We start from the raw sequence: 10,168 nt of genomic DNA on the forward strand, positions 1-10,168 counted from the left end.
TTCTCTTACCTTTCTACCTGGAAAGAAAAAATAACCAAAAAATGACCAGTGTTCGGGGGTCACTGTTTAAAAAAAAAAGATTTATTTACTTACTTTAGAAGATGCAAACATACCCTAACAATCCGAAGTTATAAAAAAGATTAAACAGGTAGAGGAAGACAAATTTGATTTGCAAACAGATTTCAAGCACCAAAATCTCACAACTGTTTGCCAAACTGTTATTAGTAATCCTGCTGTTCTTTTCTTAAAATATGTTTAATTGAAGTATGATTGACATATACAAAAAGCTGTGCATAGTTAATGTATACATCTTGATGAATTTGAAGGTAAGCATACACCCATGAAAATGTCACTATAATAAACAATGGGATAAACTTAACCATCACCTCTAAAAGTTTCCTCCCTCCCTCCCTCTTTTTCTTTTTCTTTTTTTGTGATAAGAACATTTAAGATCTACCTCTTAACAAGTTTCAAAATATACAGTATAGTATTGTCAACTATCTGCATTATACTGTATACTCTAGGACTTACTCATCTTGCAAAACTGAAACTATGTATCCTTTGACCAACAATTAACCAATTCCCCCCCTTCCAACCCTCTATTCTGCTTCCCTCACTGTTATAAACAAATTAATAGTTTCATAGATGTTTGACTTTGATTAAGTAATTGTTGGCTAAAAGGTACTTTTAACTCTGTGGAAACTACATCACAGTTTCCAGAAGCAATAGGAATGCCATGCTATTTTTTTTTTAAGTGCATGTGTGTGTATGTTCAAGAAAACAATGACACAAGATAAAACGTCAAATATATACTTAAAAATATCTCCCCCCTACTTTTGTTCCCCCATCCTTGTGCCCTTCACCAGAGACATCAAGTGATACTGTTTCCTGTATATCCTGAGTTTAGACAAAATTTGAAGCATATATAAGAAAGTTGTTGGGGATCCTGAGTGGCTCAGTCAGTTAAGCGTCTGCCTTTGGCTCAGGTCATGATCCCAGAGTCCCAGGATCAAGTCTGGAGAGTCTGCTTCTCCCTCTGACCCTCCCCCTTCTTGTGCTTTCTCTCTCTCAAATAAATAAAATGTTTTAAAAAGTTGTTTTTTAAAATATTACATATGCGGGGTGGGGGGAGGGGGGCGCCTGGGTGGCTCAGTCGTTGGGCGTCTGCCTTCGGCTCAGGTCATGATCCCAGGGTCCTGGGATCGAGCCCCGCATCGGGCTCCCTGCTCTGTGGGAAGCCTGCTTCTCCCTCTCCCACTGTCTCTGCTTGTGTTCCCTCTCTCCCTGTGTCTCTCTCTGTCAAATAAATAAATAAAATCTTTAAAAAAAATAAAATAAAAAAATAAAATATTACATATGCAGTTAACAATATGATTTGAAAGGGCTTTTATTTGGCATGTAGGATTATGAAAAATTATCTGAGTCATTAATTTTTATGTAAGTCATGGGGGTGATCCTTTTTTTTAAGAGAAGGAGGGGAGAAGGGCGAAGGGAGAGGGACAGAGAGAATCCCAAGCAGGTTCCACGCCCAGCATAGAGCCTGACCCGGGGCTTGATCTCACAACCCTGAGATTGTGACCTGAGTGGAAATCAAGAGTCAGATGCCCAACCGACTGAGCCACCGAGGTGCCCCAAAATGATCCTTTTTAATAGCATCTGTAAGGACCTTATTTCCAAATAAGTTCACATTCATAGGTACTGGAGATTAGGACTTGAACCCATCTTTTTGGGGGACACAGTTCAACCCACTACAAATCCTCATGTGTGGAAAAGATACAGGTTCCTCCCTGGCCTACCATCTGGCACCTGGGATTCCTCCAGCTATCCAAGAGGCTAGGTCAGATGAAATATGCTCTAGACATGAACCAGATCTCCACCTGGAAGACACTAAAGACGTGGACCCATATTCTGGGTTTCTCTTCCCTCTCTTTCTCCTCTTCCCCTACAAGTATTTGTTGAGTGCTTGCTATATGTCATTCATAATTCTAGGGCATTGGGGATTTAATTTTAAGTAAAACAAAGTTTCTACCTTTACCAAGCTAATATTCTAGTGGGAAGACAAATTATAAACAAATAAAATCTAATATGTCAGATGACAAGGGCTAGAGAAAAAAAACAAAGGGATGAAGAATGATGCTATTTCAGATAGGAAGATCACAAGAAGCCTCTCTGATGAGCAGAGACCTGAATGAGAGAAGGAGTCAGCTGTGCAGTGATCCCCGGCAGAGAGAACAAGTGCAAAGGTCTTGTGATTGTTATAAAAAATATGTCCATGACGGGCACCTGGGTGGCTGAGTCGGTTAAGCGTCTGCCTTCAGATCAGGTCATGGTCCCAGGGTCCTGCATCGGCGGGCTTCTTGCTCAGCCAGGAGTCTGCTTCTCCCTTTGCCTGCCAGTCCCTCTGCTTGTGCTTGCTCTCTCTCTCTCTGACAAATAAAATCTTCTAAAAAAAGAAAAAAAGTCCATGAATGCTTGATACTCTTCAAGAGGTGGAACTTATCCCCTGTGCCCTTGGGTGTGGGCTAAATTTGACATAAATAGAATATGGAAGAACTGATGGCATGTTACTTCTGCAATTAGGTTTTAAAGAGATTGCAGCTTCTATTCTGGGTGCCCATTTTCTCCCGTATCACTCTCCCTAGGGGAAGCCATCTGCCCGGAGAGCCGCTTTGTGTTCCATAGAGAGGCCTGTGTGGCAAGGAGCTGAGGAACTGGCCAGTGTCTGGCCAGCACCCAGGAAGGAATTAAGGTCCTCAGTCCAAAAATCCATGAGGACCTGGGGCCTGCCCACACGCCTGTGAGTGAGCTGAGAAGGGGATTCTCCCCTAGTTGAGCCTTCAGATAGGACTGCAGCCACAACCACAAGCTTCCCTCCTCCCAGACGGTGATCAGAACCACCCAGCTAACCCGCTCCCAGCTTCCTACCCTCAGAAACCACGAGAAATAATAAAGCTGTGTTATTTTAAGCTGCCGAGTGTATTTAATGAAGCAATGTATAATTATTTGGGCCCTGAGGCTGCAGCGTGCTTGCCAAGTTGGAGAGATAGCAAGGGGCCTAAGGTGGTGAAACAAAGTGAGTAGGAGTGTGGGCACAGTAGGTGATGAGGTCAGAGAGTAAACGGGAGACCAGCTCATGGAGAGTCCTGTGAGCAGCAGTAATGACTCGGCTGCTAATCCGAAGGCGGGGAGGATCCAGATCGCAGAGTTTTGAGTAGAGGAGTGACATGATAAAGGATTAAAGGAGGGACCGGATGGGACAGATGTTTGGGGAGTGTGGAATGTGGGAGACCAGTGGGGAGGCTGCTGTCCCAGGAGACTGCCTGCTAGCAAGGGTGTGGAGACGGTGGTGAGAGCTGACCGAGCTCCAGTAGGCTCTGATGTGGGAGCCAGTCACGGAGGAAAGAACGGCACATTTCTGAAGAGGCTGGCCTGAAAGCGAGAATTAGGATAGTTCCATGAAGCTTCAGGGGAAAAGATGAAGTGATAAAATTGGTTTCCAAAGCACCTGGCAGCTCTCTTCTCTGGCCTTTGGGCTTCTTGGAGAGTCTCCTGTCCTCATACGTTGCTTCATGTTCTTTTTCTTCTTCCCCTTTCTACCTATGAAAATCTCCTCCCAGGGAAGAATTTATGCAACTGGTTCCCAGTGAGGTATAAATAATTGATGAGATAAAAATCAATAGCATTTGTTTACACTAGCAATAAGCGACCAGAAAATATGTCATAGAAGAATCGGGTATCTTTCACACTAGCAACAAAAACTATAAGAGACTCTAGGAAATAAAGAATATACTTGAGCTCTATGAGGGAAAATTTTAAACTGTATTAAATGACATAAAAGGGGGCCCCTGGCTGGCTCAGACAGTGGAGCATGTGACTCTTAGTTTCAGGCTTGTGAGTTCAAGCCCCACATTGGGTGTTGAGATTACTTAAAAATAAAATCTTTTTTTTTTTTTTAAAGGACATGAGGGGAGCCTGGGTGGCTCAATCGGTTAAGTGTCTGTCCCCAGGATCCTGGGATCGAGCCCCGCATCGGGCTCCCTGCTCAGTGGGGAGCCTCCTTCTCCCTTTCCCTCTCCCTCTGCCCCTGCTGCTCCCCCTGCTTGTGCTCTCTCTCTCTTCTCTCTCTGTCAAATAAATAAATAAAATCTTTTAAAAAAAGGATATGAAAGAGCTGAATAAATGGGGAGGTATTCCATGCTCATGAACTGAATAGCTTAATATTATGAAAATGAAGATTCTCTCCAAATTAATCTAAAGGCGGGGCGCCTGGGTGGCTCAGTCGTTAAGCGTCTGACTGCCTTCGGCTCAGGTCATGATCCCAGGGTCCTCGGATCAAGCCCCGCATCGGGCTCCCTGCTCAGCGGGAAGCCTGCTTCTCCCTCTCACACTCCCCCTGCTTGTGTTCCCGCTCTCACTATCTCTGTCTCGTCAAATAAATAAATAAAATCTTTAAAACAAAACAAAACAAAACAAACAAACCAAAAAAACAAATTAATCTATAGGCTTGCACATTGAGTCTCTTCCTCTTAGTCGGTTAAGCATCTGCCTTTGGATCAGGTCACGGTCCCAGGGTCCCAAGTTTGCAGCGACTTGGCTAAACACACCAAGAAGGTTGGAATCATGGGTAAATTCGGGTCCCATTATGGTGCCTCCTCAGGAAAATGGTGAAGAAGATTGAAATAAGCCAGCACTCTAAGAACACTTGCTCCTTCTGTGGCAAAACCAGGATGAAAAGACGAGCAGTGGGGATCTGGCATTGTGGGTCCTGCATGAAAACCGACGCCAGTGGCGCCTGGACCTACAACACCCCCTCTGCCATCACAGTAAATACAGCCATCAGAAGACTGAAGGAGTTGAAAGACCAGTAGAAGCTCCACCATTGGAAACATTCCTAGCCTATAATAAATGGATTAATTTATGTAACAATTACTTTGGCTTATTGTTAAATTTATTAATTAGATCTTCTAATTTGTGTTGTATTAATTTTGCTTTCTCAAAAGACTTGTAAATTAAAAATCTTTCTTTTTTTTTTAAATCCTTCTAATTAAAAAACAAAAAAAACAAACCCAAAAAACCAAATTAACCTATAAATTCAATCTTATCAAAATGGCAGGGGTTTTTTTTGTTTTTTTGTTTTTGAGAAACACTGAAAACTTACTCTAAAATTTATTTGGAAAAAAAAATCCATGATTTAGCTAAGTTTCCTTTGAAAGAGAAAGACATAGAGGTGATATTTAAGACATACTACTAAGCCACAATCATTCCATGAAACTGATTCAAGAACAGAAAAATGGATAATGGAACAGAATAATAGATGGTTCAGAGACAGAGCTGTGTTTAGAGTAGAACTTGGTCCCCACATGTAAATGTGGGAAAGGACGCAGCTTGATGGGAAAACTGTGGGAAAGGATGTTTACTAGATGGGAAAACTGGCTCACTATATTGAGAAAAATAAAACCGAATCCCTACCCACTGCATAAACAAACGTTGGCTCCAAAAGGCTTAAAGATCTATTTTCAAAACAATCATGAAGTTAATAGAAAATATATAAATCACTGTGACCTCTGTGTGGGGAAGGACTTCTTCAAATGCAAAAGCACAAACCAAGAGATGAAACAACATTTGCTTGACATTGTTGAGGTTGCCCTTTCTGCCCCTGTTGCTGCCATGGAGTACAGAGCCTCCCGGGTCACCTGCTCAGACAGTTTTGTCTGGGCGAACTCAGTAACTCTTCAGAGTGGTCCCCTCTGCTGACAGGGAAATTCACTCCCAGAGACTCAGGTACCCCTTACCAACCTCTCTCCTCTGAGACTGTGCAAATGGGATCTCATGTTTGTCACTTCCAGAAAACCTGTCAACACTACCCCTTCCCAGCTACCCACGCTTGGGGAAACGCTTAGTTCCAAGCTCAGCCTCTAACCAATCCTGCTTTGGACTTACTTAAATCAATCCTCCATGCTGTGCCTCAAGTGCAAAAACTCGTTACTTTTCATTGGGAGAAAAATAGTAAGAACCCCCAACACACAGTACATTAACCACATATAATACAATGAGTAATTGGGAGGGGGACCCCTGATGTAACATTTCCTCCTGCCCTCCATCATAGCAATGGGTTTTGAAAACTTAGAGAAGTCTTTACTCCATCCAGGCCCCCATTTATTTATTCAGGGTGCCATTCTGATTTCACTTTTTATCCTAAGGCCCTTTAGAATTACTCTAAGGTTTGGAAATGAATACTGGGGTGTTTAATGTCTGGCACTCACAAGTTGCAGGGGCACATATATTACGTCGTTGGACAAGGATAACCCAATGCCTGCCTCAAGCATTCCACAAGCCCCAGTGGTGGCTGACTAATAAAGAGACAAATGTGGCAGGAAGCGGTAAGTCCAAGGAGAAATGTGCAAGTGTGATGTCGTGGGATGCCACCTTCTTCCTTGAGCATGACAATTATTACGAGGCTGAGCTTTCCTTGGACAATGCTGATGTTCCATGTTTTGAAGCTAATCATACTTTTAGTTTAAAATCCTATTTTAACTATTAGAACTATTAGAGCTCACAAAAGTAATTAGCACTACTAATCAGTTTTGAACATCCTCCAAAAAAAAGTGATTGTAATCAACCCAATGTAGAAGTTACCAAAAAAAAGTGCCCAAATAATAAAAAGACATAACTTCCACCAAACTAGGCACCATCTTTAATTCTGTATGAATTAGGAAGCTTTTGATTGCAAGCAATAGCAAGTTTGACTCAGACTGGCTTTAAAAATAAGGAAGTGTGCTAATTCATATAATAGGAACTCCAAAGATATGGCAGGCTCAATAATATCATCAACCACCCAGATTTTTTCTGCCTCTCATCACTGCTGCCCACAGGATTCGTCTGAAGCCTGGTTCCCCTTGCGTTTCTAATATGGCTGCCCATAGCAATTCTGGCTACATTATTTTGTTCATATCCACTAGATGAGAGAGCAAGTAAAAATCCTGATGGACCAACTTAGTTCATATGCACCCCCCCCACCCCGGTTCAGTACCTGTCACCAAAGGGATTGCCATGTGCTGTTTGGCTCAAAACCTTGGTTCCCGAACCAAACTCTGCCAAAGTGGGGAGAAGAAATTACTGAAACAGGTTAAGGCTAATCAGAGCACATTCCTTGAGCAGGGATAAAGGGGATAGAGTCATTTTCTCTTGAATCCCCTGGGCTGCATGTGAGGGTATTGGATACCTCAAGAATGTTGGGATTCTGTTAGGAAGGAGGGGCAGGGGAATGGATGTGGATTTGGCAACCCAAAGTGACAACTTCAAGGCCTGATCTACAGTAAAAAGGAAGGGCTGCCGGATGCAGTGCGGGCCAATGAGGGCTGGTGAAAGCACCAGAAGGGATGCCTGCAGGGGGATCGCAGACAAATCCCCCACATCATGTGCCATGAGGGAGAGTTCAACATCCCTTCTAAGAAATGATGGGAACAGGGGTGCCTGAGTGATCCAGTCAGTTGTGTGTCTGATTCTTAGTTTCGGCTCAGGTCATGATCTCAGGTTGTGAGATCAAGCCTTGTGTGGGGCTTCTCGGTCAGTGCAGTCTACTTGAGATTCTCTCCCTCTCCCTCTGCCCCTCCCCCCATGTGCATGCTCTCTCTCTCTCTGTCTAAAATAAATAAATCTTAAAAAAAAAAAAAGGAAAGAAACTATGGGAACAGGATGCTTAGGCTGGCTGCAGGAGTTTCCAGGTGGCACTGAGAAGTAGCAGGAGAGGTGGGGTTAAATGAAGAAACACATACTCTTGCCATATTTGCAGGAAGCAGTCAGTGAAGTAGGGAGGGTAGGGAAAAATACCTCTGAATTGTGAATAGCCCCCACAGTTGTTTATCGCTGCTGACTGGGGAGTAGAAAGGGCTAAAGTATCACACACACACAGACACACACAGTTTTGTGTTACAAGGAATTAGGAAGAATGATTGCCAGTTGAGAACACTGGTTTTATTCCTCCTTCACCCAAACCTCCTACAAATTGTTCTTATAGGAATACTCGCCCTGTGTCTGGCTCTGTCACTTATTGGCTGTATGACCTTGGAAACTTGTTTAACCTCTCTGTACTTCATTTTGCTCTTATGTAAAATTAGGATAATACTAGTACCTACCCTCCTCGGGCTGTTGTGAGGGCTAAATAAGTTTATATATAAAGCACATCGAAAAGTCCTTGGAACTTAGTAAGCACAATGTACCACTATATATATATATATATATATACACCAATATATGTATGTTATGGAAATTTTAAACAGACCTAAACCTGTGAATTGCTATGGACAGTGACTCTTCTGTACCTCCCATTTTCTTCCTTTTTGAATGGGAGTGTTTCTAGCTGTTATCCATTGTATGTTAGGTGCATGGGCAAGTGACAGGTCTCATTAGTTTCACAGGTCTACAGATAGGGAGGAATTGTGCTTCAGGAGCTGGATTTAATGAGCTGCACCTTAGGTGCCTTGGCCACACCTGGCCTGGTTTAGATGATGAGATTCCAGACTCCAAAGTGATGCTGTTAGGGGATGAGACTTTTGGAGAACATGGGAACAGGTGGGTGCATTTTGCTTGTGGGAGAGACATGAATTACTGGGGCCAAAGGGCAGACAAACTCTAGGATGGCCCCCAATGAATAGCCATATCCTAGTATTCACCCCCTTGTGTAATTCCCTTCCTTTGAGTGTGAGTGGGACATGTGACTTGATTCTAACCTATAGAATGTGGCATAGATGGTGGACTGTCACTTCTGTACATTAGATAAGAGTGAGTAAGACAGTAACTTCCATCTTGCAAGCAGACTCTCATTGACTCTCTTCCTTGCTGGCTTTGCTGAAGTGAGCTGTCATATGGAGAGGCAAGGAACTTAGAGTGGCCTCCAGCAGATACCAGCAAGAAGCCAGGCCCTCAGTCTGACAACCTCCAAGGAACTGAATCCTACTAACAGGCATGTGAACTTGGCAGCATGTCCTTCTCCAGTCAAGCCTCAGATGAGACCTCAGCCCCAGCTGACACTTTATAGCTTTGTGAAAGGCCCAAATGCAGAGGACCCAGCTAACCCAGGCCTGGATTCCTGACCCACAGAAACTGCAAGGTAATAAAGGGGTGCTATTTTTTTGTCACTGAATTTAGGGTGATTTATGCAGCAATAAATTACTATACAAATTAATTTGAAAACTTAAGTTTTTGATAATGGTAGCATTTCAGTTTAGTGGGGGGAGGGTTGGATTTTTTGGTAGATAGTGTTGGAGAAACTGGATAGCCATCTGGAGAAAGATATAGATGAAGCCTAGATCCCACCACTACAATAAATTCTGCTGGATCACAAATTTAAAGGTTAAATGTAAAATAATACATCTTATATAGAAAATATGGGGGGGGAGGAAAAAAAGAAAATATGGGGGGAAATTATCATAATTTCAGGGGAAACACTATCAAATGCTAAACTTTCTAGATGCCAGGAGTGAAAAGGTAACTTCAGCAGAAAACTAAGAAGAGTTCTGTATGAAATAAACATTGTACATATGGGGAGAAGAAAAATAAACTGGAAAATAATTTTCTCTATATATACATTGACAAAGGGCTATTTTCCTTAATACATAGAGTTCAATGAATCAGAACCAATAGTACAATAGAGAATGGGCAGAGAACATAGCCCACAGAACAGAAAATACCAGTGTATCCTAAACATGTGCAAAGAGCCCAGCCTCACTTATAATGAGAAACCAAATTAGAATTATAGGATACCATATTTTAACCTATCAAGCGGCAAAAGTAAGCAAGTTGGATAATCCTGTGCTGAGGAATAAGGGAAACAGACACACTCATGCATGTGAATATAAACTGGTATAATCTCTATGAAGGACAATTTGACCAAATATCAAAATGTCAAAATACAGGGCACCTGGCTGGCCCAGTCAGTCGGTGGAGCATGCAACTCTTGATCTTGGAGTATTAAGTTGGAGCCCCACATGAGGTGTAGAGATTACTTAAAAATAAAATCTTAAAAAACAAGTAACAAAATGTCAAAACATAACATAGCAATCCTGCCTCTAGAAATCTGATCTATATATAGACCTGCACATATATTCAAAGATATTCACTGAAGCACAGTTTGTAGTGGGCAAAGGTTGAGAATAACTGACATGTGTAT

At 42.4% G+C, this 10,168-nt stretch overlaps 1 pseudogene; it reads left to right on the top strand.

Moving 5' to 3' along the window:
* The first annotated feature begins 266 nt into the window (after positions 1 to 266).
* LOC145718447 (large ribosomal subunit protein eL43 pseudogene) lies at positions 267 to 4,954 on the top strand (annotated as a pseudogene).
* The last annotated feature ends 5,214 nt before the right edge of the window (positions 4,955 to 10,168 follow it).

The sequence above is a fragment of the Leptonychotes weddellii genome, unplaced genomic scaffold (assembly GCF_054177405.1).
Source record: "Leptonychotes weddellii isolate Sample4059 unplaced genomic scaffold, ASM5417740v2 HiC_scaffold_1581, whole genome shotgun sequence".
NCBI lineage: Eukaryota > Metazoa > Chordata > Mammalia > Carnivora > Phocidae > Leptonychotes > Leptonychotes weddellii.